Source organism: Danio rerio, chromosome 6, assembly GCF_049306965.1.
Source record: "Danio rerio strain Tuebingen ecotype United States chromosome 6, GRCz12tu, whole genome shotgun sequence".
Taxonomy (NCBI): Eukaryota; Metazoa; Chordata; class Actinopteri; order Cypriniformes; family Danionidae; genus Danio; species Danio rerio.
In genome coordinates, this window is record NC_133181.1 from 54861653 (window position 1) to 54874448 (window position 12796).

The 12796-nt window shown below is 33.7% G+C and overlaps 1 protein-coding gene and 1 long non-coding RNA gene across 11 annotated transcripts in view; one reads left to right on the forward strand and one right to left on the reverse strand.

Annotated features, from left to right (window-relative positions):
* Positions 1-12796, forward strand: part of LOC141386368 (uncharacterized) — a 171845-nt gene that overhangs the window by 94317 nt on the left and 64732 nt on the right. For 2 of the 10 annotated variants that reach the window (XR_012408245.1, XR_012408248.1), the window contains exon 3: positions 1533-2930. The exons of 6 other annotated variants lie outside the window; for them this stretch is intronic. This is a non-coding gene — a long non-coding RNA (uncharacterized lncRNA). Of the gene's footprint in view, positions 1-1532; positions 2931-12796 lie in introns of those variants that run through there. 2 more of the 10 variants (XR_012408246.1, XR_012408241.1) reach the window with 2 other exon arrangements.
* The window catches only part of rims4 (regulating synaptic membrane exocytosis 4), a 74543-nt gene that overhangs the window by 51224 nt on the left and 10523 nt on the right, over positions 1-12796 (reverse strand). The window lies entirely within an intron of this gene.

The following is a 12796-nucleotide window of genomic DNA, read 5'->3' on the forward strand; positions in this document are numbered from 1 at the left end:
CCAGCCGATGCTCAAACCAGCGACCTTCTTGTTGTGAGGTGACATCGCTACCCATTGCACCACCACACTGCACTGCCTGTAGATAGATTTATACACACTCAAAAATGACATTTGCTGCTTGTTAAAACTACATATTTAAAATTAAAATGTATTTTAAATGTTATTGTTTTATGTTCAGTCCTCTTAAATTTGTATAAACGAGTAAGAAAAAATCTAAATCAAACAAATAAAAAAGCAATAAGTTTTGCAGCCTTAAATCTTATATTCTTCTTTGAGTACACATTACAATACTTTTAAATTAAAAAACAAAAATGGATGGATGGATAGATAGACGGGTAGATTGACAGGTAGATAGATAGACAGACAGACAGACAGACAGACAGACACTGTAGATAGACATTCATTTGCATGTCTGCTCCAATTACGTGTTAAAATCCTCCTAAAAGCCCCAAATACATAAGTATTTAGCATGTGCTGGTGGTTCGACGAGAGCCCATCTGTTTAATCACGGTGGTCTGATCATACACAGATGCGTTCTTCTCTGCAGAAAATCATGCCAAATATTTACTCATGTTCTGCCATAATTCAGCTCCAGCTCAGTGAGATCTTTAGGAGAAGCACGAGTTTTGATCTGAGCTATAAATGGATGCAAGGCGAGAAAATGACCCCAGAAGGTCATCTATCAGAAGCAGATATATGAGAATTATATTAATACACCTGAGCTATTTCTTGGATTTTATGAGTTATATTTTTCATATCGCAGATTCAGGAGCTGCAGAACTGAGACATATTGAAACATTTATCTTGTGTCTTATGATTTGAGAATTTTAGTATTGGTTAAATTGATCTGTATTGATATTAACTAAATAGTTTTCTTGTTTTGTTAGAAATTCTTAATACACTGGATGGAGTGATTAAGTTATGAATTTATGTGTTGAAGGTTGTATTTTTAAGCAAGATGAAAAGGTCTAATCTTTTACGATGTACAGTTTGCTGGCATTTAAATGAGTTTTGGAGGGTGCCTCGTGCATTTCCATCTTTCACACCTGATGTTAAGATGTGTTATGTTATATCAGATCACAAGTAGATGAAGGAGAATTATTTAACCCAGGCTCATTCTGATTATGTACCCCTAAATATATATTTCTGGAGAGCACCAAATACATCCCAGGAGCTACCTTTTTTGCAGTTTTTGTTTTTCGTGAATCCACCAGAGGCCGCTGTGTAGGCTTTTTCAGTTCTCAAATTTCTTTCGTGAGTGCCATTCGCACCTGCTGTTATCGCATAAATCCACTTGAGGCCGCTGTTGACTGACTGACTGACCCATTCCCTTTCCTAAACTCAACCAACAGTGTTTTCAAAAGCATCAATTGACCAGCACTCACCCCTAAACCCAACCTATAGTGTTTTCAAAAGCAATCCAGTAAAAGCAAAGCCCTCGCGTGAATTTTACCACGTTTTCAGATTTTTATAACGTTCTCACCCTGTTATTTACTTGTTTATTTGTATTTTTTTGGCTTTTGTTTTGACAGACTTAAACCCCGCCGTCACTGTCAACTCCGCTCTGCTTCTCAAATCCTCCGACATACTCAGCGAGCCACTGGGAAAACTGGTAACAACGGAAAAGCCGTCTATATGAAGGGAAGCGGTCAGCTGGGAAGCGCAAAAAGAAACGCTGTCATACCGCCCCGTAGAGTTGGTTATAAAGATGAAATACAGCCACACAGTCTTCTGGCTACATAGTTCACAATTTCCAGAAATCTATAAAGGGCTATGTTTTCAGAATTAGCCTATTTACACCATTTACACATTTTATATCTATACTTTATCCATTTATCCCATTTATGAAAAATACACCTTCTCTCTCAAATTTCACCCCAAAATTAAAAGAGAAAAAAATACAATTGTTACTTATATCATTTACTAAAAAACTGAATTGAAACCGAGGTGTAATTTTTAAAACGTTTAAACATTAACCACATTTCACCCCTAAAATTGTATAAAATTCTATATTATGCTATTTATGTTCAATTGTCTTTAAAAGTTATTGCTTCAATACTTTAAATCTTTAATGACTAGAAGGTTAGAAAAATTACATTTTATTTATTCAAAATAGATTTTTAATGTCTTATTTTTTTTTTAACTTTTTGATGTGTTCTTGCTAAATAAAATTGGCCACAATTTACTATATAAGGTTTCATTATTAGTTATTGTATTTACTAACATGGAAAAACAATGAAACACAGAAATACCAACTGACCCAGCTGAGGCTCGAACCAGCGACCTTCTTGCTGTGAAGTGACAGTGCTACCAACTGCGCCTCTGTGCCGCCCTATTATATATGTGTTCTTATATGTGTTCTTACTTTACAATCCATTAGTTATTTTACTATCATAAATAATACTTACAGCATTTGATATAGTTCACCATTTACTTCTTCATTAATAAAATCCAAAGTTGTGCTTGTTAACATTGTATAATGCACTTAAAGTTAAGTAAAGTTAACTAAGATCAATAAATGCAGTAATAAATGAATTGTTCGTTGTTTATGTTAGTAAATACATTAACTAATGGAACCTTATTGTAATATGAAGCTTTTACATTTTTGATTTGCTTCACACTGTGCAAAGTGATTATTTACATAAAAAGTGAGTTAACACGTTGCCTTGAAAGCCACAAGTTGACTTTACTTTAGTAAATAGTCGCACTATTATGTTTTTCTCTTCTTCTTCATTCTTTTATATCACATTTTACCTGTTTTTGTGTTTTTTTGTTTTTTACTCATTTTTATTATTTGTTTTTATTTTTATTTTACTTGTTTCTTTTATTCTTGTTTATGTAAAGCACTTTGAATTGCCACTGTGTATAAAAATGTGCTATATAAATAAACTTGCCTTGCCTTAAAAAGTGAGTAAAGCTATTGTCACTTGAATCGTTAAGTTCATTTAACTTGATTTAGAAATGCTTAACAATTTTCTGCAAAATCTACAGTAACTTACTGGCAGCAGTTCACCAGTAATTAAAATTAAATACTGTATTTACACCATTTATCTTGCTACATATATATTTTCAGTATTTTTACTGTAAAATATACAGTACTGTTCACAATGCAAGTTTTTAAATATGGTAACTTACTGCATAATTGTGCTACAGTAAAATACTGTGTAATTTACGAACATCTTTAACAATGTACACTCTCAGAAAAAAAGGTACGCGAGCTGTCACTAGGGTGGGACCTTTTCAAAAGGTACACAATTGAACTCAAAGGGTCCATATTGGTACCGCAAAAGTATATATTAGTACCTAAAAATTTTAAGAGGAACACATTTGTACTTTTAGTTACTAATATGTACCCTTGAGGTACTAAATTTGTACCTTTTAAAAAGGTTCCACCCCTGTGACAACTTGTGTACCTTTATTTCTGAGAGTCTACAGTGCTTTCCACAGGTTTGAAATAAACTTGTGGTGGAGGCCGGATTGAAACACACCTTTTACTTTAATAATAATAATAATAACTTTAATAATAACCTATGGTGACGTAGTGGCGCAGTATGTAGTGCTTTCGCCTCAAAGCAAGAAGGTCGCTGGTTTGAGCCTCAGCTGGGTCAGCTGGCGTTTCTGTGTGGAGTTTGCATGTTCTTTCTGCTTTCGCGTGGGTTTCCTCCGTGTTCTCCGGTTTCCCTCACAGTCCAAAAACCTGCGGTAAAGGTGAATTGAGTAGGCTAAATTGTCCTTAGCGTATGAGTGTGTTTGGATGTTTTTTCAGTACTGGGTTGCAGCTGTAAGAGCATCCGCTGTGTAAAACATATGCTGGATAAGTTGGTGGTTTCGCTGTGGCAACCCCAGACTAATAAAGGGAGTAAGATGAAAAGAAAATGAATGAATGAATGATTAAATAATAACCTTTTATAATAATTACAAGAATAAAAATGTAGATTATTTAAATAAGGCAAACAAGTTATATAACCATTTCTAACGGTGTACAAATGTTTTGCAGCCAGTTTAGATTTTATCCTTTGAGTATAGAAAAGTTTATCTGAGTCGTTTAGAATAAAAAGAATTAAAATTATTGCATGTTTCTCTCGCTCTTGCGGCTTAAAATAAAAATGTAATACAAAATCACAAACAATTAACGACGACTGTAGAAAACGAAACCAAAAGTCGAATCCCAGACATTTTAGGAGATTTAGAAACCCTGGACGGACGCATTTTTTTCAGTTCTCGCACACACACGACAAGAAATAGGAACATTGTAGGGCAAGAAAATTGTTGGTTGGGTTTAGGGAATCAGTCTGTCAAACAGTCAGTCAACAACGGCCTCTTGTGGGTTAACGTGAGAACAGCAGGTGCGAAGAGAAATCTGACACATGCAAGAGAAATTTGAGATCTCAAAAAGCATACACAGAGGACTCTGCAAAAACTACTAAAAACGTACCTCCTGGGACTTCAGAAATGTGTATAGGGGTACGTTTTCAGAACAAGCCTGGGTTAGGTTAATTGATCACGGATACAAAAAAAAATTGTAAAAGAATGATAATAGCATAAAATAATGTCACCAAACATACCTGGATGGCCCGCACAAGTAAAGTCTATGTGTGGGAACCACTGGTGTATAATTAAGCACATAATTCATTTACTAAAATTAATGCCTTTAAGCCTTAAAAAATGTAAGTCAACTAATCTTTTTAAAAACAACAGGTTTACTCACTTATTTTAACTAAAGTCAACTAACTGTTTTTTTTTTGCAGTGCACTTTGTTACTTTCTACCTGCTGTTGCATCTCTGCCATTTGAATATTTTAAAAAACAACAAAAAAATACTTTGAAAGTGACATAAAAACAGATGAAAAGAAATCAGATTAGAAAATCAAATATTAGCTGAACTCAAACTCGTATTGGCTGCATGAGCAGCAATCCTACTAAGCCATCGCTCTGACTTAATTCCCTTTCAAAACACAGCACCTCTTTGAAATGTGGGCCACCGGATGCTGCTTCAGACATAATAACGTGTGGGTGGCAATAATGTGGACAGTCTGGTTCTGCGGATCTGCTCAAACGCTACAAAACCTTTCAGTGATTTACTACACAAGTCAACAGCTACTTAAACTGATGCGCTCGCTGAACGCCTCTGCCAAGTGGCATATTAAAATCAAATGCATGTTTGGTTTGGATTTTCAATTATGATCTTCATTTGTAACATTGGGAGATTAGAATTAGTGCACACCTGTTATTTCATTATTTCATCATTATGCAGATATAATTGACATTAAAATATTATATTCAGCGTTCAATTTAACTACACCTAAATTGATTGAATTAATTATGAAACTCAATGTTATTGGATGGACTGCTTGCGAGTACGTAATGTGATTTATTTTGTGGCAGTGATCTATGAAGGGGAAACTCACAAAAACAAATGAGATCACATTTTATCCTGAACCTTAAAGAAAAAAAGGTACTGCATTTAGGAGTTTCTGTTCTATTTTGTTCTGCTCTTCTCTATTCTGTTCTTTTCTATTCTATTCTGTTCTTTTCTGTTCTGCTCTGCTCTATTCTGTTCTATTCTGCTCTGCTCTATTCTGTTCTATTCTGCTCTGCTCTATTCTGTTCTATTCTGTTGTGCTCTGCTCTATTCTGTTCTATTCTGCTCTTCTCTATTCTGTTCTATTTGATTCTATTCTGCTCTGTTCTGTTCTATTCGATTGTATTCTATTCTGTTCTATTCTGCTCTATTCTGTTCTGTTCTATTCTATTCTGTTGTGCTCTGCTCTATTCTGTTCTATTCTGCTCTTCTCTATTCTGTTCTGTTCTATTCATTTCTATTCTGCTCTGTTCTGTTCTATTCTATTGTATTCTATTCTGTTCTATTCTGCTCTGCTCTATTCTGTTCTATTCTATTCTGTTGTGCTCTGCTCTATTCTGTTCTATTCTGCTCTTCTCTATTCTGTTCTATTCGATTCTATTCTGCTCTGTTCTGTTCTATTCTATTGTATTCTATTCTGTTCTATTCTGCTCTGTTCTGTTCTATTCTATTCTACTCTGCTCTATTCTGTTCTATTCTATTCTACTCTGCTCTGTTCTATTCTATTCTACTCTGCTCTATTCTGTTCTATTCTATTCTACTCTGCTCTGTTCTATTATATTCTGTTGTGCTCTGCTCTATTCTGTTCTATTCTGCTCTATTCTGTTCTATTCTATTCTAATCTGCTCTGTTCTGTTCTATTCTATTCTGTTGTGCTCTGCTCTATTCTGTTCTATTCTACTCTGCTCTGTTCTATTCTATTCTACTCTGCTCTGCTCTGTTCTGTTCTATTCTATTCTGTTGTGCTCTGCTCTATTCTGTTCTATTCTACTCTGCTCTGTTCTATTCTACTCTGCTCTGTTCTATTCTATTCTATTCTGTTGTGCTCTGCTCTATTCTGTTCTATTCTACTCTGCTCTGTTCTATTCTATTCTACTCTGCTCTGTTCTATTCTATTCTATTCTGTTGTGCTCTGCTCTATTCTGTTCTATTCTACTCTGCTCTGTTCTATTCTACTCTGCTCTGTTCTATTCTATTCTGTTGTGCTCTGCTCTATTCTGTTCTATTCTGCTCTGCTCTATTCTGCTCTGTTCTATTCTATTCTACTCTGCTCTATTCTGTTCTATTCTACTCTGCTCTGTTCTATTCTATTCTACTCTGCTCTATTCTGTTCTATTCTATTCTACTCTGCTCTGTTCTATTCTATTCTGTTGTGCTCTGCTCTATTCTGTTCTATTCTACTCTGCTCTGTTCTATTCTATTCTACTCTGCTCTGTTCTGTTCTGTTCTATTCTATTCTATTCTATTCTGTTGTGCTCTGCTCTATTCTGTTCTATTCTACTCTGCTCTGTTCTATTCTACTCTGCTCTGTTCTATTCTATTCTGTTGTGCTCTGCTCTATTCTGTTCTATTCTACTCTGCTCTGTTCTATTCTACTCTGCTCTGTTCTATTCTATTCTATTCTGTTGTGCTCTGCTCTATTCTGTTCTATTCTACTCTGCTCTGTTCTATTCTACTCTACTCTGCTCTGTTCTATTCTATTCTGTTGTGCTCTGCTCTATTCTGTTCTATTCTGCTCTGCTCTATTCTGCTCTGTTCTATTCTATTCTACTCTGCTCTGTTCTGTTCTATTCTATTCTACACTGAAAAAAGTGTTGCATGCAGAACTGTTGCAAACAATTTATTTGTGTTGAATTTAAACAAACAAATTAAGTTTAATAATGTTCAACTTAATTTGTTTGTTTAAACTCAACACAAATAAATTGTTTACAACCACTTAACGTAAAAAAATTGAGTAAATCCAAGGTACCATCTCTGAATAATTTTTTTCAGTGTATTCTGTTGTGCTCTGCTCTATTCTGTTCTGCTCTGCTCTGTTCTATGATATTATATTCTGTTGTATTCTATTTTGTTCTGTTCTATTCTGTTCTGGTATATTCTGTTTTATTCTAATCTATTATGTTCTGTTCTATTCTATTCTATTCTGTTTTGTTCTATCTTATTCTGTTCTTTTTTTATTCTATTCTATCTGTTCTGTTTTATTTTAGTTTGTTCTATTGGATTCTGTTTTATTCTAATCTATTCTGTTTTGTTCCATTCTGTTCTATTCTTTTCTACTCTGTTCTGTTCTATTTTTTTCTGTTTTATTCTATTCTGTTCTTTTCCATTCTGTTATGTTATATTCTGTTGTTTTATTCTGTTCTGTTCTGTTTGAGTCTGCTTTATTCTAATCTATTCTGTTCTATTCTGTTCTGTTCTACTCTAGTCTATTCTGTTTCCGTGTGTTCGCTTCTATTCTGTTCTGTTTTCTTCTTTTCTGTCCAGTTCTATTCTCTTCTTTTCTTTTCTATTGTATTTTGGTCTGTTCTGTTCTTTTCTGTTCTATTACATCATATTATAGGATATTATCATATTATATTGAGGTGTATGTTAGAATTTAGAACATTATTTAATAGGATGCTACATTTTTTGCTCTTTTTGAACATTTTAAAAATACAAAAGGCATCTTAAATATATTTTTAAAAATATATATTTATGTTTTTATTTAATATACATTCTCCCTCATATTTCACCCCAACATTTAAAAATATAAGTTATGTTCATATTTTTATTTATGTCATATAATTAAAATATTTATTTAAATTGAGGTGTCATTTTTGAAAATTTTCAAACCTTTGTCATATTTAACCCCAAAAATAAAATGTATTAGATATAAGTTATGTTTTATATTATATTATTTATATTTCAATTCTAGTATATTCTAACTCTCATTATTGCTATAATATTGATCAAAACATTTTTAAAAATCAGAAAAGGCATAAAGTGCAGTGTTGAAAATGGCCAAATTTTACACCCTAAACATTCATTCATAAATTTTTCCCTCCGCTAAGTCCCTTATTAATCAGGGGTTGCCACAGTGGAATGAACCGCCAACTATTTCAGCATATGCTTTACGCAGCAGATGCCCTTCCAGCCACAACTCAGTACTGTAAAATACACCAAAATTAAAAGACAAAATTATCAAATAATAATATTATTATAATATTATAACAAAGTAATATTATAATATGTTGTATATAAATGACTGGGAATGGGAATTGGGACATGAGAATAATGAGATATATTCACACCCATAATGATTATTAACGATGAGATGAAAGTTGTGAACATGATTCTCATGTCCAGACTGTAGTAAAGGACATGACAGCAGGTAAATCTGAGCATTTGTGCGCAACCATCTGTTCTTGCTGTCGCGCGTCACTGTATGGCTGTGCTTTCTGATCACATATGCCAACACAAACAGTGCACACCAAATGCACCTGCACTACACTATCAGAGGTCAAGAAAGAGATCCGTCAGTGCTGTGCTCATGAATATATATCAAAATATTCATTCATTAGTTTCTTGTCGGCTTAGTCCCTTTATTAATCCGGGGTCGCCACAGCGGAATGAACCGCCAACTTATCCAGCAAGTTCTTACGCAGCAGATGCTAAAAACAAAAAAAAATTATATATATATATATATATATATATATATATATATATATATATATATATATATATATATATATATATATATGCAGTTGAAGTAAAAAATATTAGCCCTCCTGTAATTAATTTTTTATTTCTCTTTCTCAATTATTTCCCAAATGATGTTTAACAGAGCAAGCAATTTTTTACAGTACTTCCAATACAATTTTGCTCTTCTGGAGAAAGTCATATTTGTTTTTATTTCAGCTAGAATAAAAGCAGTTTTTTTTTTTTTAGATTTTTTTTTTTCAAAATTATTAGCCCCTTTAAGCAATATATAATGAGAAAAAAAAACTATTAAAAAAAATATATATATATATATATATATATATATATATATATATATATATATATATATTTTTTTTTTTTTTTAATAGTTTTTTTTTTTTTTGATTGTCTACACAACAAACTATCGTGACTTGCCTAATAATATTAATATAATATTACAATTAATATAACAACTTCATTAATCCCACTAGGGGCAATTCAATTACGGTAGTAGCATTTCATGATACAACAAAGACATAAAGAGACAAATCACTTACAAACAATATTAAAAAATAAAAAAATATTAAAATCCAGCATGCTTCCTAATAACTTTATAAATAATACTACAAAAAAAACATACGAAGGACCCATATTGTCACCTTGGAATTATAAGGTTCTAGCTGCGTTCTGAATGATTTTGAGATATTGATCTTCAAAGTTTGGGCCTTATCATACACCCGGTGCAATGCGGCGAAAGGCGTGACTCAATTGTTGTTTGTTAGTTTCAGCTCAGCGCAGTAGTCGTTTTGACGTTTTGCACCCTGCTGTTTAAATAGCAAATGCATTTGCGCACATGCGCCCATAGCGTTCTGGTCTAAAAAAGGAGGCGTGTTGAGGCGCATTGCTGGCGCGTTGCTATTTTGAGGAACTATAATAGACTGCACAATAGACCAGATCAAAGCTGGTCTAAAGTCCAGCGCAGAGCGCGTTAGATGTGTGCCTCGCTTACACATTGCTTAATACACACAGGATGTACAGCAATACGCAAATATCTTTACAAATGAAAAATAATAAAAGGATTAAAATATTTCAAAAATGATTGTTTTCTAGCCTACATAAATATAAAAACCATCGCCTCCATGCCTTCTTCATGTCATGGGGCTTTTTTAGTTTATTCATGACAATTTGCTTTAGTATAATGTTATTATTATTAATAGTATATAAGTAAATAAGAGATTCAGGATGATCATTTGATGAGTCAGAATATGCGAAAGGGGAACTTTCATGATCTGATTGGACAGGCTGTTGTCTTCATGCGATAGATTTCTCACACTGGCTCACTTTGTCCTCTTTCCCACTTGGGATAAAACAACGACAGATTGCTTTCTCACCTGTGCATGAAGAATCGAACAGCACTTGAGCGGCCATCGATTCGAGATCACACACTCACACACACACTCACACGGGCCACTGTCAATCCTCTGCCGCACACTTATCACACTGACATTTCATAAATAATTGAACTGGTGCAATGGAAACAGACGTGCAATCTCAACGATAAAAAATGGTTTCGTGACATTTTCAAAAGCGCATAACATTTGATAAAGCAACGCCACTCCAGATAGACTCTTATGATATGACTTTATATTTGAATGAGCTTCGATTGAATACAGTGATATCGAGGAGAAAGAAAATACTGCTGCACAAACTGTGTGCTTTATTATTTTTACATTGTCTGAAGAAAAGTGAGTCATGATTGGTCATGAGAAACTCACTGAGGTGTTTTGCTACAGTAGTTTGTTGCTGATTTGCTCAATTTTCTAGATATTGCCTCTTGAATGCCATACAGTCCATAGAAAAGCTGATAGAAACTGACAGAATATTAGTTTGAGGATGAGTAATAACACGTACAGTTGAAGGCACAATTATTAGCCCTCCAGTGAAATGATCATTCCACTTAGTCCCTTATTTATCAGGGGTCACCACAGCGGAATGAACTGCCAGCTTCTCCAGCAGTGGAAAACAGTCATACACTCTAACATTCAGACACACAGTCATACACTACAACCAATTTTAGTTTATCCAATTCACCTATGGCACGTGTCTTTGGACTGTGAGGGAAACCGGAGCACCTGAAGGAAACCCACGCCAACATGGGGAGAACATGCAAACTCCACACAGAAATGGCAACTGGCCCAGCCAGGACTCGAATTTTTCAACAAAGTTATTAATAACAGATATATAATTTTATTTTTGACAAATTTTTTTGCAACAAATTCCACTTAAATTGCAATTTAACTAGGTTAATTAGGTTAGCAAGTAGGGTTAATTAGGCAGGTTATTTTACAATAGTGGTTCGTTTCGTAGCCAATCGGAAAAATAATTTAATCTAAATATTCTAATCTGTTTTGTTTTTAAATTGAAAAGTATTGCAATGTGCAACAAAATAATATATTTAAGGCTACAAAATATAATGCTTTTTTATTTGTTTTATTTATTTATTTTTTTATTATGCATTTTTACGTAATGCCAAAAATCATTTGTTTCAAGTAAAGATCTCATTTCAGAAAGACTTTGTCTAAATACACCTACTGTACTAAACACATCAAAACCTAATTTTCGTTTAATGTAAACCAATGTATATATATATATATATATATATATATATATATATATATATATATATATATATATTGGTAAGAACTTAATTTTGACAACTTTAAAGGTGATTTTCTTAACATTTCAACTTTTTTGCACCCTCAGACTCCACATTTTTAAATAGTTGAATCTCAGCCAAATAATGTCCAATCCCAACAAACCATGTCAATGAAATGTTATTTACTCTTTAGATGAAGTACAAAAAAAATGGACCTTTATTATTGGTTTTGTGGTCCAGGGTCACATTTATAGAAGGGCTTCAAGTAAAGTAGGTTTTTTTTTTTAAGCTTTAAGATATTCTCTAAATCAGTGGTTCTCAAACTTTTTTCATCAAGTACCACCTCAGAAAAAAATCGTCTCTCCAAGTACCACCAAAATGAGCAGTATTGAAATACAGTAGTGTAGTAGGCCCAGTAAAGCAGCTACAACTCTGCAAAGTTAAAAAACGTGGCAGATTACCTCAGAAATATAGGCTGTATGTCATATTTGACATATTATAAACATCATTTTTGATAAATTTTGAAATGTGTGTAGCATGTACATGACATATTTCATTTCTCAGCGTACCACTAGAAGGAAGCCTGCGTACCACTAGTGGTACACGTACCACAGTTTGAGAACCACTGCTCTAAATGAAACAAAAATCTGTCTTGTTCATTTTGTGTACAATACAACTGACTCTTTAAGGGAGTGGGAGATGAGTCTCTGATTGGTTTAGTGCACATTATGCTCAAAACACGCCCATAACTCATTAAAAGAATAAGCACAACCTTGTTAGACCGGGGCGCAGCGGATTTCCGTCTTTAAAATAGTTAAAGTGGATTCAGACATATGCTTAATGCTTTTGCCCCTTGCGCTTTAGACTTTGCGCCTAGATCGTTAAAATAGAGCCTTATGTCTAAGGTATTTACTAACATACTTAACCACGCCCCTCCAACAGTCAGTTATGACAACAAACAAAAAGGATGAAGAGGAGGAATCTGTTAGGTTGTTATATCTCTCCTGAAACAATTTTCCAAATCTTTCTGAATGAGACACCTACTGTCCATTCAGCTTGCAGTAGAAAAAACAAGCCACGCCCACTGGTTTCTCATTTAAT